This window comes from Pteropus medius, unplaced genomic scaffold (assembly GCF_902729225.1).
Source record: "Pteropus medius unplaced genomic scaffold, Ma_sr-lr_union100, whole genome shotgun sequence".
Lineage (NCBI taxonomy): Eukaryota > Metazoa > Chordata > Mammalia > Chiroptera > Pteropodidae > Pteropus > Pteropus medius.
Window position 1 is genome coordinate 20,432,980 of NW_024352787.1, and position 17,086 is coordinate 20,450,065.

Below are 17,086 nucleotides of genomic sequence, written 5' to 3' on the forward strand. Positions count from 1 at the left end.
GACTTGGGGGAAAAAATGCCAAGTGCTATAAAAATACTATTATATTTGATAGCTACATTTTTAAATTCAAGTAGTCTAGATTACTTAATTTTGAAATCCAAAGTATCATTTATGTATCACAGATTTGGTGGTCTATGTCACTTAAAGCTAGTATAATATTTTGTGACAATTTTCTTCCCAGTTGCTCTATCTAATGGAAAGATAACCAGTACCAGTCTGAATTAAGGTCTCATAAAATATTACCTTTGATCCTTTTTTGCCAACTATGAGACAATGAGCTTTATACAAACGCTTCTCATTGTTTCAAGAGAGTAGTATCTCAGGAGATCTTGTTAACCATGTTTATCTTCATGATTGTCATGTCTTCTTACCTAGTATAATTTGTACCTTGCACTAAGAGAAGATACATAGGTGCCTGAGGGTTCATTGACTTCTTGGCTATGATCCTACAACTGAACTATCATGTGTCTGATTTGATACTTAACCACGTTATACTGCTGTCATATATTTATTTGCCAATTTTTTCTATTAGAATTCAAATTTCATCGAAGGAAGTGCCATGTTACCTCATAATGTGAACATCTCAAATTGGTATTCATTTAAAATTTTATATATTCATTTATTTTTACATATAGGCATGTATTTTTACCTATTTAATCAAGACCATCCTTGTAATACTTCAATCAATTATTTATTTTTATATAAGCCAAATAGCTCTTTAATAACTTTCTTGAGGCTGATTACAATATTAAGAATAACATGATCCATCATTTCCCTAGAAATGTCCCTTCTTGTCAAAATTAGGAGCTTAGATTTAATAATATTTTTGTGAAAATTATGTATCTATCACAATTTTTTTTCATTAATTTTACCCCACTGAAGAAAACAAATGTCAAGAAAATTGTTTTTTCCTAACAACTGATATGTTTTTGTTCTATGGTCACAGCCTATGTTGTAGCTAATGATGTCTTCCTTTTGATCTGCTGGAGCCTCAGAGTCAAATATTGCATTCATCTTTGCAATTTTACAAGTTGAATGCAATACACATGTATCATGATAACTTTTGCTCTGTTTCCCTTTGTAGTCTTTGCTTTCCTTCCCTTTAGCTATTTTTATATTCTTAGATACTATGTAGTTTTAGAAAAGACTTCATTTATATCTCTTTTGGAATTCTGTGGGGTATATGCAAACAGATGACTACTAAATACTCGGTTTCTAAGAGTCTGAGCGTTTTAGGCATACATTTTCCCTCTGTTTAAGTTGAGAGCTGGGAAACATTAACACCAGTTTCTGATAAATATTTGCCTTTATGGTTCTGAACAAGTACAAATTTTAGATTTGTTGCTCTTAGTATGAATGGACAAACCCAAGTCTATGTAGACACAAATGAAGTGTTCATATAATTTTCCACTGAATAGTTGTATACCATGGGCAGGTTACATCTTTCTGTGACTCAGTGTTTCCTTCTGTAAATTGTAGTCTTTGCTTTCCTTCCCTTTAGCTATTTTTATATTCTTAGATACTACATAGTTTTAGAAAAGACTTCATTTATATCTCTTTTAGAATTCTGTGGGGTATATGCAAACAAATGACTACTAAATACTCGGTTTCTAAGAGTCTGAGCATTTTAAGCCTACATTTTTTCCCCTGTTAAGTTGAGAGATGGGAGGTATTAACACCAATTTCTGATATATATTTGCCTTTATTGTTCTGAAAAAGTACAAATTTTAGATTTGTTGCTCTTACTATGAGCGGGCAAACCCAAGTCTGTTTATATAGACACAAATGAAGTGTTCAGATAATTGTCCATATTTAATTTTTGCTTTGTTTCTTTTACTCTTCCCCTTCTCTACACAAATCACAGAAGGGAGATCTCAAACCATTTCATTCATATAATAGTAATTCAATTTACACTTGTTAATTTGAAAATAATTTAATTAAGATTGCCTTAATTTTGATTGCTTCCAATAGAAATGGAACTTTTTTTTCCAAGTTTATATGTATTTAGAGAATGAGGAATTTCAGGCCATTCAAAGTAGATGAAAAGTGGCTCACCTAACTGAAAATTTCCTTAAGGAAAAAGTTTGAGGACTTTTTACACATTTTAAGCCCTTGGACATGATACATTAGTTTGTATTTCACTGTATATCTGAAAACTTCAGAGAGACATTACATGTTGTTTTTTTTTTTTCCCCAAAACAAGCCAAGAGATGTCTTGCTTCACCAAAATGCATTCTGATGAATAGGAATAATAAATATCAAATGATTAAGTATATTTTGAACCTTGATGTGGTAACTACACTAGCTTTTGTCAACTTACGGCTCTTTTGGATTTGCTTCATTTTACTTATTCCCAGAATTTTTTTCATAGATTATCATGGCCTTTTATGATTCCAGTAATAAGTAAAAAGACAAAGTCAATGAAGTTCTTAGTAATTTGAAATGCTCTATTATCATTGGAAGTGAATAGAACCCAAGATATGCAAAAACTTAAAATCAAAGATCTCCAGATGTGTAAAGAACTCTAACACATTGATGAGTGAAGTAAAAAAGGTGGGAACATCAAATAAAAATAGAGGAATAAGGTTGGAATAGGAACAGATTTGAGGAATATATAAAACTTGGCAAAAAAAATTATGTATATATATATATAATACACACACACACACACACACACACACACACACACACACAGAAGAGAGACATTCAAGTTTATTAACTACTCGGCAATTGTAAAATGAACCACAGGAAACCACCACATGTTCGTCAGAAGGGTTAAAATTGATCTACCATATGATCCAGCAATTCCTCTCCTGGCTATTTACCCCAAAGACTTGAAAACTCATATCCGAAAACATATTTGCACACTGATGCTCATAGAGCATTATTCAAAGAGATTCAGGACTTGGAAGCAACTGAAATGTCCTACAATAGATGATTGGACACAGAAGCTTTGGTACATATATACAACGGAATATTACTCAGCCATAAGAAGAGATTAAATACTGCCATTTGCAACAACATGGATGGACTGTGGGACAATCATGCTAAGGGAAATAAGCCAGACAGAAAACAGTATTATTTATTGTGTGATATAAACCTAAAAGCAGCTAATGAACCTGACAAACACAGACTAATGGACATGGACAATAAACTAATGGTTTCCAGAGGGTAGGCATGAATATCGAGGAGGGAGGTAGACTGGGTAAAAGGGTCAAATATGCGGTAATAGAAGGAAATCTAACTATGGGAGGTGAACACACAGTGTAAAAAATATACATATATATGTATACGCACACGCACACACACACGCACACACATTACTGTTAAAATGTACAGATGAAATTTAATGGATTTCATTAACCAATATCACCATAAAATAATTAATTAATTAATTAACTTAAAAGACAGACAAAACCTAATTCTAAACAACTGAAGTTCTCAGATATTGCTGAAGAGATACATATTAGTACCATATTTTGACAAACAGTTTGACATCATTAGTGAAGTGTGAACATATCCATATCCCCTTACTCAGAATTTCTATTCCTAAGTATTTACCCAACAGAAATGCACTCATGTGCTGACAAAAGATATGTACAAAAACATCCACTCTGTAGTGTAGACATGGACACTATTTGTTATATCAAAAAGATAAAAACCTAAATGTCAATCAATAGTACATAGAATTCATTAACCACGGTATATTTTGCAATGGGATTCTATGGAGCAATGAAAATGAATATGATTCCAGGCAATGATTTGAATGGATCTTAGAAATAAAATGTGAGCCAATTTATTCAGGAAAAAAATCCAATTACTTAAGTCAATTGATATAAAGTACTAAAAAAATGAAAAAATTAATCCAATCAGAATAGTTGTTATTTTGAAAGGGAGATTGAGAATGTTCTATTTTTTGATCTAGATGCTTGTTAATTCCAGAGATATAATTTGAAAAACAAAATTATTAAAATGTTTATAAAGCTCTACATCTATAGAAACAAAAGAAAAGTTATTCAATTTTCTGGCAATTTTAAGTTTTTCATCAAAGATATAATAAAATAATTTTGACAAAATGGAGGAGTTCTTATTGTTTTGATAGTTTTTTGTTTAGTTAATATTAAGGAATTATCTGCTTTTAATGCTTGGTGAAACAATGTTGCATAGTTTTGTGATGATTTCTAGCAAGGAAGCATGTTTGGGAACATGGAGCACTATGTTATCGGTAGCAGGGACTCAGAGATGACAGTAATCAAGTGTGGTAGGTTAGATCTGAAAGATGGGGTTGTCAGAGGGAATGCAAGTTAGGATGAAAAAGCACATGGGTTTATCTGGTTCTAGGTTTCTGAATCCAGAATTGTAAGCTGGAGATTAGGTTTATGACCTGAAAATTGAGTGATCATGTTCACAGATCAGAAACAGATTGATGAGTCTTGCAGGACACATGAGTACAGGCAGAGGCCTTTCTGCTGTTTTATACTATAGAGCACTCATGAGAATCTAAGCTGGGTAGGAAGAATAAGTGAAAAGAGACATGAATGAAGTCTTAGAAGAAGGATTTAGACACTCAGCAAAGAACAGGCATCACAGGAAAAGAACAGTGTGCCTTTCAGACACAAAATACCCTCTCAGGCAGCTCAGAACACACTCACTGCAGAAGTCAGTAATATCTGAGCAGGGTGAGGCCATATGATTCTGAGGTAACCACTTTCGTGGGTAGGGCTTCTTATGGCTTTAATATTTTAGAAGATTCAAACTAAAATTAGACCGTGAGATGAAATTGAGATAAAGGAACAATCAATCAATCAGTCATTCAATCAATAAAAAAGGAATATCTGTAGGCAGGAAATGAATGATAGCTCCTGCTTCTGTCAATTACTAAGGATACTAGAATACTTTTCATTTAAGACAATATTGATTAAAGTTTAATCAAATATGATTAATATGCTAAATCCTAAGATCATGAAGAATAAGGTTAATGAATACAAAATATAAAGGCCATCAAAACAAAGTTTTACTATATAAGACTATATCTTCCTCTTCTCTGTAATAATGAAGGCAAACTTACATTTTTCTTTTAACCTCAACTGGTTGGATAACCTTGGACAAGTTCTTAAATTCTCTCGTCATCACGTCTGCCATTGATGACAATACTATCGAACAAATTTCCTATGAATATAAATGAAAAAATGCTTACAAAGCACTGAGTACAGTGCTTGGCTCCTTGAAATCTCTAAATTAATGTTCAAAGTCCTTGTTAGCTCTTTTATTGGAATCGTTCTCTCTTTTTACCTATAAGATCATAGTAATCTCAGACTCAAAATGTTCTAATTCAGCATGCACAGTGCATATGTTATTAAAAACACCATTGTATTGAACACTCAGATATTTTATCATTGCCCTTGAAACCAAACAGTGGACTTATCTTTCTAGAACTCACATTTATATCAATATAGAATACTAATTTTTCCTCTTATTTTAATGGCAGAATAAGGAATATTTCTAAAAGCTAACAGTTAATGTGAGAAGTTTCTCCATTATGTCATGACTAAGCAAATTCTATCTTTGAAATACTATTTCTTTACTAAAATCTTATCTCATTGGGAAATAATTAGTATAACCACTTCAATTTCCATAAATTGACGTAGTTCTCTAATAACAAAATGGTTCCAATTGATTAGTATTTATGAGATATATTTATATGTTTAAAATAAATGGCATCTTAACACTCTATTTTGTATATTTTGCACATATTTTCCTTGTAAATAATTATCGATAGCTTGGATTTCCCTTTCAGAAAGCTGTAACAAATTTAAGAAAAACATAATCTATGCAAACACAAGTGTGAGGTTCTGAGAAACAAACGCTAACAGCACAGCTCAGAGAAGTTACAGCCTTCAGACAGAACCAGCATCAATTTATCCAGAGAACAGTTTTAAAAAGAATATTTTTAAAAAGTATAAATTAGGGTTTTGCACCCTGATCATACTATACCATAGCAAACCATAAAATTTAAATGATGCTATCTTTTAAGAATTAACATATCTGAGAATTGAGTAAAAAAATCTTGAAGTCCTTTTTAATTAAAAAAAAAATCAACAAATCAGTAAAATTACTTTTTTCTTTTTTTGTTTCATGTAAATTTGATTTTTTCTATCATAGGGTAAATTGGAGTTTTGGGTTCTGATCACACTATATCATAGCAAACCATAAAATTAAATGAGGCAATCTTCTAGGAATTAACATATCTGAGAAGTGGGTAAAAAAATCTTGAAGTCCTTTTAAATATAATTAAAAAAAAATCAACAAGTCAGTAAAAGTACATTTTGTTTTTCATTTTTATGTAAATTTGATTTTCTCATTCAATTAACAAATGGTTTTATTTTATTATTTATTTTATTTTATCATTTTCAAGAATACAGTACATTGGTTTTTTATATAATTTATAAGATGATTCCCCTAATTGCTCCTCCTCAGCTCTGCTTTTCTTGGCCAATATATTAATGCTAATTCCCTATATTGTGCTCCCCATCCCAGTGACCATCTATCAACTACTAATTTGTACTTATTTAATCTTTCACCCTATTCTTGCAGCCCCCAACCTCCAATCCTCTCTGTTCGTCACCAAGAAGTATTCTATATTTGTGAGTCAGTTTTTGATTATTTTGTTCTTTTTGTTCCTTAGATTCTGCATCAAAGTGAAATAATGTGATATTTATCTTTCTCTGACTTATTTCATTCAGCATAATAACCTCCAGGTCCATCCATGTCATTGCACATGGGAGGAGGTCGTTTTTTTAATGGCCGAGTAATATTCCATCATATATATGAACCATAATTCTTTGTCCAATCATTTGTTGACAGGAATTTAGTTTGCCTCCATATCTTTGCTATCGTGAATTGTGGCAACATGAATCTTGGGTTCCATAGATCTTTCCAAATGATCGTTTTGCCTTTCTTGGATAAATACCCAGAAGTACAAATACTGGGTCGAAAGGTATATCCATTTTCTATTTTTAGAGAAACCTCCAGACAGTTTTCCATAGCGGCTATAACATTTTAATCACACCAGCTATGTATGAGGGTTCCATTTTCTCTGCAACCTCACCAACACTTGTTCTTTGATTTATCGATCATAGTCTTTCTGACAGGTGTGAGGTTATATCACATTGTGGTTATAATTTGCATTTCTCTGATAATTAGTGACGCTGAGCATATTTTCATATGTCTTTTGGCCATCACTATTTCCTCTTTGGAGAAGTATCTATGCACATCTTTTACAATTTTTTAAATTGTATTGTGCTGTTGCTGTTGTTGTTGCATTGCATGAGTCCTTTATATATTTTGGACTTTGACACAGCAAACAGCTGGTGGAGGACAGGGTCCATGACGTGGCTGGATTCAACTTCATGGACAACAGCTGTTGTCCATGAGTGTAATTTGATAAATCACCTGTGCCAATCCAGGGTCCCAGAGATGCTGAATTGATATCAAAGGGCACATGGCTGGCCAGAACTCCCCTCTGGGTTTTTGCCTGCCTTGGGCCTGGTAGTTTTGACATTGCACAAGAACCAAGCAAAGAAATGGCCAGAGAGAAAGAAAAACCTCCAGAGGCGAAGATGCTGGGCTCAAAGAGTGGCTCCTAGTTCATTGTTTGTCAACCCAGAGACTTGGAGTGAAAACATGAATATTGGTGAACTGGACAGTGGGCAGGGAAGGAACTGGAACCCAAATGACCAGCTACCCCGTAGGTTCCCGGCTGTCAGGCCAGGTGCTGATTATCCAGGTGGGGACACGGCAGTGACTCCCAACCCTCCCGGGTCATTGCTGGGCCTGGCCTCCAGGGTGAAAGAGAACAGCTGGCCAGCTCTCGGTCTCAGCCTTCCCTGAAATTTGGTTTCTTCATCCATGCTGGCATTGAAGGTGAGAAGCCGGTGATAACAGCCGTGCCTGAGCCATGAGCAGAGGGCTTCAGTCATCAGCAAAGGTTGCATTTGTGTGTCCTGAATCTCAAATGAGTGCTCAGTATTCCTTCATACACTGATGCTCCATCAATAATACACTGTGTTGAGGCCCCATGCTACTGAGTCACACCACTTCCTCCCCTGCCTCAGCCCTGGGCAGATGAGAGATACACGGTGTACCCTCTTCAATGGCTGCAGTATTCTTGGAGACCGCATAAGAGCCAAGGCTTAGGCCTTCTGCCTTGCCACTTGCCTGAGGGCCAGCAGTTAGTAGCCGGCTTATTGGGAGGCCGGCCTCTCCTGCCTTGCATTGAACTCTTTCTCCATTCAAGTTGTGTCTGCATCATCCATCTGTTTGCCCAGATATCACAGGCTGACTCCTTTGGCCTACCGGCTTGTGTAGCCACCTGAACTTAATGAAAAGATGGATGGTTACCGAACAGCCCTGGGATTTCGGGGCTGCATTTTCCTGGAACACGAGCCTCTGCCACTTACCATTGATTGCCTTGCATAAACATGCTCTGACCTTGCCTTTTTGAACTGTCCCCCAGCCCACCAAGGAAAGGGAAATATGTTGCTGACAGTAACAGGGCCCATCTGCTGTCACTCCCATGTGGACCTGGAACAGAGGGCAAGACGTACAGAAGCAAAATGAACAAAAAAGAATTTAGAGGCTCCAACAACAGACGAAAACCTCAGGGTGGCAGGAAGAGAACAACGTGTAAAGAGGGTCAGTGCAAGGGTGAAGGTCAACAACCTGGCAGCTGTTGTTGAACACGCATCGTACTAAATGGGTGTTGGCACATGTGTTAGCACAACTGAAATTTTCCTAATTTACTGAAGCCATGCATTTCAGCTAGGTGTCATTAGGTCAAAATGACATACCGCAGCAGGGTTTGGGATGTCAGCTCTCAACCGGGCTTGCTATTTACCACAGAACTGTGGACAAATTGGATCACTGTGTGGATTTGACTGGATGGTTTTCAGTTGAGTCACAAAAATGGTACCACAGGACATTGGTGTAAGGTGAAAATAAGTTGGAAAATATCTGGCAGATCTTGTGTATGACCATTTCATGGGAACATGTCAAACACGTGAATCCCCTGATTTGAAGAGGAATTGAACTCAAAACAGATGGTTTTGACTCTCTGTGAATAGTCCACTTCTCAAAGGCCAGAGGTGTTAGAGTGTAATACTTTCTGGATCAGGTCGCCAGGAATGGTTACATGAAAAGAATGCCGTGATGCTGACTCGATACTTTTTTTTCACAAAAAAAGTTTTGTGGAAAAATGAATGTGCTCATCAAGGACAAAGGGTACTGGGAAGGCCACTGTCTCCTAGAAGTCTGGTGAACTGATGGCTCAAAGGACCCAGGCAGTTGCTGAAGTTGGATTTTCCTGACCTGTCAGGGTTTTTGCCTCTGTCTAAAACACTGCTATGATTTCTTCCTGAAGCAATCCCGAATCCATAAGGAACAATCCAGGATGCTCTGATTCTATGAGGCAAGCCTTAAAAGTGGCAAATGCTAGTCAAGTATGAGGTGAGAATGAAAGTGGGTGAGGGCGAAAGGGGCCCAGGCAATCAATTGTGATGGGTGATGAAGAGTCCTCCCGAACACAGCTGACCGATAGGAACTGCTCGAATTTCAAGGCCAGCCACTAGAAAGGCAGCTTATCTCGGACAACCGTGTCCCCACAAACACCTGAAATTCACCAAAATGTTACAGGGTAAGGCTACGGTGAAGCCCGAAGTCTCCTGGGAGCAAAGGAAATCTTCTGTACTTACTATGTAGAAAAGCACGTGAGACAAGCCACTACCAGTCCCCTTCCTCAGACATCGGAGCCCTCGGCCAAGCTTTGGCCTCAGGTAGACAGGCCTTCTTGAACCACAAAGGCCATTCTGGGTTCTCACCCGTTGGCAACAGGAAGACCTAGTTCTGAGGTGGATTCTTCCCTTAAACTTGGGAAGGCAAGCACTCATGGGCAGGCTGTGCGCCTCCCGGTGGCCACTTGCATGCATTACATGAAGCTCCCATAGAATGTTTCTGGGCTGTGCTGTAGGCAGCAGTCCATTTGAGCGGATTTTTTTGATTCAGTTCTTGGACTTTTTGAAATTTAGATCCTTGATAAGCATGGGCGGAATCCAAGTTTATATCAGTTTCAGGTCCATGATGTCATAATCTGATAGTTACAAACCCCCTAATGTCTTCTCCGCAAAGTGTCCGGCTATCGTCTGCCACCCAGCAAACACTCACATTAGGGCTGAGAGGATTCCCGTCACTTTTTACACACTTCCTTCACAGCAGGCCTACCCAATGTTTAGAGGCCTCTCTGGGGAAAAATATATGAAACACTCCCACGTTCATCTGGACACTGATACAAAGGACGCTTTATGCTCACATACTGATTTGCACTCACACTTTAGCAAAGACACCAAAAGCCATATCATTAAATATCTGAAAACAATCTCAGAGTCCCAAGAACTTTTCACAAAGGCACACATGCTGACCTTCACCCTCTTCTACCTGCCTGGATATCCACACAGCCACATCTCTCTCTCTCTCTCTCTCTCTCTCTCTCTCTCTCTCTCTCTCTCTCACACACACACACACACACACACACGCACACATACTGGTACTTAACACAGCTGCATGGCGCTTATATGAACTCTATTCCTGTGATATTCCAGGACGTGGCACTGCTCCACAAACTCCAAAGCAGAAAGGGCCAATGAGACTGGCCTTGGCTGTTTCCATTTGACCCAGACACAGAAGGACACCCAAAGTCATGCCAGCATCCCAGCCAGGCCCTTGAAGACACCTAGTTTTTCACTTCAGGGCCCTTGCAGGTCTGGGACTTCTATACTCTCCTCAACCCTCTGACATGCCTTGCTAAAAGATGAAAGAGAGTGTGCCTGGCAGGAAAGCTTGGGCAAGAACATGTGGTCTTGCTTTTTGAGCCACAAGCCAGACTGAATGAGACAACACCAAACTCCATGTCCCCAGAATCCTGTCCCTTGTTGCCCCACCTGGCTAGGCAGCGAGCCTGAAGACGGGCCTGTACCCAGAAACTGGGTGCTTTCTTGCATCCCACAGCCCTTTTGTGTGGGGCCAGAGTGGCGAGGGTAAGAATGAGGGTTGTGGAAAACCGAACAAAAATGGGCTGTGAAACAGGTGGGGTGGGGAACGTAGGAGTGGCGTCAGGGGGATGAAGATAGGAGAATGGGTGAATGCAGGAATGTCAAATTGCCCACAAAAGTTAAAGAATCCTGAAGGAAAAGGGACGTGGCTGCTGGAAAATTTCCTTGAGTTGGAATGGGATGAGGAATGAAGGTGCAAGCTGATAGTAGAAGGCCAATGGAATGACGGAGTCAGCAAAAAGAACAGGGATGATGGTGATGGCTAGATACAGTAAAGGTTAGGGAAGAGGAGACCCCACTGCCTGGCCGGCTTCAAGTACATGCACAACAGCTGTGACTTATTGAGAGCTAATCTTTCCTCCTAGGAGCGTTAATTGGGCAACTCACCTGAACCAGTCCAGGAGCCCAGAGAGGCTCAGTTGAGGTCAACTGGCCCCTGCCTGGCCACAGTTCCCCTCTGGACTTTTGCCTGCCCTGGGCCTGGTTGCTTCAAGATTGCAGAAGAGCCAAGAGAAGACAAGGCCAGGGAGAAAGAAAAACATTCAGACAGGAAGGTGCCCAGCTGAAAGAGTGGCTTCTGGTCCCATATTTGTCAGCCCAGAGGCATCGAGCAAAAGCATGTATGTTGTTGAACCGGATAGTCAGGACAGGGAAGGGACGGGAACCCAAGTGGCCGGCTACCCCTCCGTTTCTCCGGTGTCTTGCCAGCAGCTCATTGTCCAGAAAGGGGCAATGTAGTGACTCCCAGACCCTCAGTGCGGGAACCTTTGCAGGCCTGGCCCCCAGCTTGTAAGAGAGCACCGGGCGGCTCTTGATGTTAGCCTTCCCTGAGAATTGGTTTCTTCATCGCTGTTGGCATTAAAGCCAGTAAGCCAGTGATAACAACTATGATAGAGTGATGAGAAAAGGGCTGAATTCAACAGCCAAGTTTACAATTGTGTGTCCTGAACTTCATATGAGTGCTCAGTATTCCTGCCTACAGCTGACACTCCAACAATACCACACGGGGCTGTAGCCCTCCACTACTGAGTAGCACCACCTCTTTCCCAGCTTCAGGCTAGACCAGACCGGAGAAACAGTGTGTGCACTCTCCACTGGCCCCAGAGATCCTGGAGACTGCATGAGAGCCAAGGTTCAGGACTTTCTGCCTGGAACCTGCTAGAAGGCCGGCTGTTAGCTGCTGGCCTATCAGGAGGCCACTCTCACCTGCCTTGCACTGAACTCTTTCTCCTCTCAAACCGTATCTGCACTGCAATCCATGGGCCCGAATTCCACAGGCTGACTCCTTCAGCCGAGTAGCACATGCAGCTGCTAGTGCTTAGTCCGAAAAAAGAGTGGTCGCCAAACAGCCCTGGGAATTTCAGTGCTGTGTTTTCCTGGGACTCCAAACTCTGCCACTCACTGGCTGAACACCTCACATTAACATGCTGTGACCTGGCTCTTTTGAGTGGACCAGCCTGCCAAGTGAAGGGAAATATGTCACTGAAAGAAACATGGACTTTCTGGTTTCAGTCCCATGTGGACCTGAGTCAGAGGTCACGATGTAAAGGAGCAAACAAGCAAAATCGAATTCTTTGGCTCAGGCAACTGAGTGGGAATGACCAGAGCCTGAGGGCGGTGGGAGGACAGCGCCAGGGTGATGGTGCGGAGCAAGCAATGGACTCAATGGATGTTGGCTAATGAGCTAGCACACCTGACATTTTTCTGAGGTTTTATATGCTACAAATGACAGACCACAGCTGGGTTTGGGGTAACAACTCCAAGTCAGGCTTCTGGTGACGGCAGAACCGTGGACAAACTAGATTGCTGTGTGGACTTGACGGGATGGTTATCCACTGAGTCACAGAGATGGTAGTCAAGGACATTGGTGTAAGGTGAGAGGAAGTTGAAAATGACTGGCAGAATGGGTGCATGACCATTTCATGGGAACGTGTGGATCACGTGTATCCCCTGATTGGAATAGGAGATGAACTTGAAAGGGACGTGTTCGACTCTCAGTGAGAAGGCGGCTTCTCAAAGGCCAGAGGTGTTACAGCCTCATATTTTCGGAATCGGGTAGCCCACAATGGAGACACAAAAAGTAAGCTGCGATACTGACTCGATGCTCCATTTCTCAAGAGTTGACCAAATAAGGCAGCGCTGTGGAGGAATGAACATTCTCGTTGCAGACAAAGGGTGCTAGGGAGGCACCCATCTCCTGGGAATTGGGTAAAAATATGGCACCTGTGACCCAGGCAGCTGCCAACAGTTGGATATATCTGTCCTGTCAGGGTATTTTTCTTTCTCTGTAACTCGGCTCTGATACCTCCCTGAAACAATCCTGAATTCGTAAGGAACAACCCAGGATGCTCTGATTCTGCAAGGCAAAGCCTCGTAAGTGGTTCAAGGGCAAATGTTAGTCAAGGATTCGATGAAAATGTTGGTGGAGGGCCAAAGGGCCCTAGGAGATAGATTGTATGACAGGGGCTGATACAGAGTCTTACTGCCCACAGTTGATGCATCAGGAATGCAAGTCATAATCACTGAGAAGTGTAAAATTATGATTCTATTAGTGCAAGTCAGAATTTCATAAATTTTAGCTAAAGTCATATAAACAGACACTAATAGTAAGTACAGTATGATTTTTGTATATAAATAATAAATGTAAGAAAGGTAAAGTTCAATAAAGCAATAAATAACGACCACATTTTATTGATAAAAAACCTCAGAGAATGCACAGCAAGGTGGAAAAATTAATTTTCCTTCTACCTTCTAAGGTCTTCTGGAAGAACTAAAACTCAGATTAATATGAGAAATAAACAGGACAAAAACGACCAAATTTATTATGCATGCAAATACAAGAGTTCCATAAAATGTGAGACCAGATGACAGATTATGCAGTTAAGTCCTACAGGATATGTGGAGCTAAAAAGAAGTTAGAGGTTGTGGTTTTGGATTTCAAAGGGTAGGACAGCAATTCACATGGAGATAGAAAATCATAAGCTGTAAAACAAATGTTTGTTGGGCCATCTTTAACAATGGGATACAGAGAAGACTTGGATCAAATGAACTTGCTCTTTTCTCCCTGTCTATCATAACTAGTTCCTATGAAACTATAGTTGTCTATGATAACAGGACCCTTTATGGTGCAGGTAATCTTTAATGTCTTTTAGGCAGTTATTGGAAAAGTTCAGAAGCTTTTCTGAAGCTTTATTTTCTTTAAAAAAAAAAAAAGAAAAGAAAAAATAGCTAAAAATAACCAATACCACAAAAGGCAGTATTTGGGAGCCAAATACTGCTTCCTCTCAGCATCAAACATAATTTACTAGGTACATTGTCTATTGTACAAGCCAAGGAGTGTTCACTATTTTCCACAAAATCGATCTCTATTTCCATACTGTTATCCATACTCTTCTCTCCTTCAGGATCCATTTCAAATTGTATCTTCACTGAGATCACCCACATATTACCTGTGCTCCTGAGATGGAGACTGAGCAATATGAAATTGGATAATATTAGATCCTTGCCTTTGAGAATTCACAGGCTAGATGTATTTGTTTCCCATGATACAGGAATAATGGATGCTTAAGGAGAGTTTCAAAAATGAGATGACTTTTGAATTGAGCCTTATAAAATAGGAGTTTATCCCAAAACAATGAAGGAAGGACATTTTAGTGGTAATAGCGCATGCTGAAACAGCAAGGTGTAAGTTATTCCTTGAGATTAAAGGGAAATAATCAATGTGGAAACTGAGAAATGCGGTGACTTAGAAAATGCCAAGCTAAATAGGATTGAGAACCCCACTAAAGGTGAGTAAATGAAACTTCTGAATGTTCATTCTATTTACATTCCTTCTATGTGATTCTTTCTCCAGTATTTCTTTCTGTCTTTTCTTCACTTTAGTTTTCTCTACAGCATTTATTACTAATTAAATGCTATATATTTATCAGTTTAATAATTTTTATTGTCTATCTCCACTTATTAGATGGTTAAAGTTCATGAGGACAAGGATCTATTTTTTTCATTACTCTATCCCTCATGGCAGGGATAATATTTATTATGTAATAATAGATGCTCAATAAACATTTAAGTGAATTAACAAAAATTTGTTGAATAAATTGATAAATAAGTGAATTGATTTGTAAAAAATAGTTATTGTGAGGAAAAGAGGGTAATAAGTAGAGCCACTCTGGCATCTTCAAGGAATAGAACTGATAGAATCACAGAAAGAAAGTATCAGAACAGCCTTTGGGCCAGAACCGCCATCTTCTAGTAATTTGCCAAAATGATCAACACAAAGAGAAAGAGGAAAGTAATCTGCCATATGTTCTCTAAGCCTTTTAGAAAACATAGAGTTGTTCCTTTGGCTACACACATGCAAATCTACAAGAAAGGTGACATTGTAGACATCAAGGGACTGGGCGCTGTTCAAAAAAGAATGCCCCAACAAATGTTACCATGGCAAAACTGGAAGAGTTTACAATGTCACACAGCATACAGTTGGCATAGTTGTAAACAAACAACTTAAGGGCAAGGTTCTTGCCAAGAGAATTAATGTACGTCTTGAGTATATTAAGCATTCTTATAGCCGTGATCGTTTCCTGAAAAGTGATCAAAAAAAGAAGAAAGCCAAATGAAAGGCACCTGGGATCAACTGAAGTGCCAGCCTACTCCACCCAGACAAGCACACTTTGTGAGAATGAATGGAAATGAACCTGAGCTGCTGGAGCCCATTCTCTATGAATTCATGGTGCTATAGGTTTGAAAATAAATATAAAATAAAATAAAATAAAATAAAATAAAATAAAATAAAATAAAATAAAATAAAATAAAATAAAATAAAATAAAATAAAATAAAATAAAATAAATTGAATCGGTGTCCCATCCCCCAAAGAAATATTTTTTAAAAAACCAACCATCCTAATTCATTGGGTGATGTCTTTATTATTCCAATTTAGTGTGTTTTCTTGCTGAAAGATGTGAGGTGGTTTACTGTGCAACAAAGTATAGTCCGGTGGTTAGGAAATGGCACCTGCTGAATTAAGCTCAGAGAAAGTTGATAACTGCTAATTGTGTCATAAAATAGCTTTATTTTAAGCATGTGGAACTTGACTTGGAAGCCTGATACTTAAAAACAGATTGTTTAAAGGCCCCTTTTCTTTGTGAATTATGCTGATTCCGCCTTTCATGGAACACAACTCAGAAAGTAATCGCGTTTATGATAATTTGGAACTAGACTACCTTTTTATTTCAACCAGGAGTAGACATTTATGTATTGCACTTTACATGATGCATTCTAAGCACTTTACATAATTTGGAGTAAGTAGTGTTTTACCCATAATTACATAAAGAAAGCTGAGTTACAGTTAACTTACTCAAGGATACAGATGTGCAGAGATTCAAGCCCAGGTATGCTGGCTGCATAATCAGGTCTCAATCCCTAGTGTTATATTGCCTCATATGGGTGGGAACATTTTAAAACTACTTTGTATAGTTTGAGCACATTTCAGAGGTTTAGTTGCTTCCTGGATATTTTTATTTGGATGTGGCACACATCTTAAATGCAACATAGTCAAATGGGAGTTGATCACATCCCACCCTAGCTGCCTTCAGTTTTCTGTGATAGCTGTAGCTATAACATCTGTTTATTTGAAATAAAAACCTGACTTCTAGTTTTCTCTTACCACTAATAGAAAAAAAAAGGAGAAAGATAGTAACAGAACAGATTGAGAAATCATAATTTCAGTCAGATGTTGGAAGTCTGAAGAAGAAGGAAGTTTAGCAATATTTAGAGAGGAGGCACAGCACTACAGTAAAAACAAAGAAGAAAGCAATAAGAAAATCATAATGTTGAGCACTTTCTTCAGGTGCAGCAATTTCTTGTAATGTTTGGTTGTTGAAGTGATAGAAAAGGCCTTTATAATTTCCTTGCAAACTGCTTTAACAGAATTAACATTCATTCATTTATTATATATTTAATATTTTATTAAATAAATATTAACTAT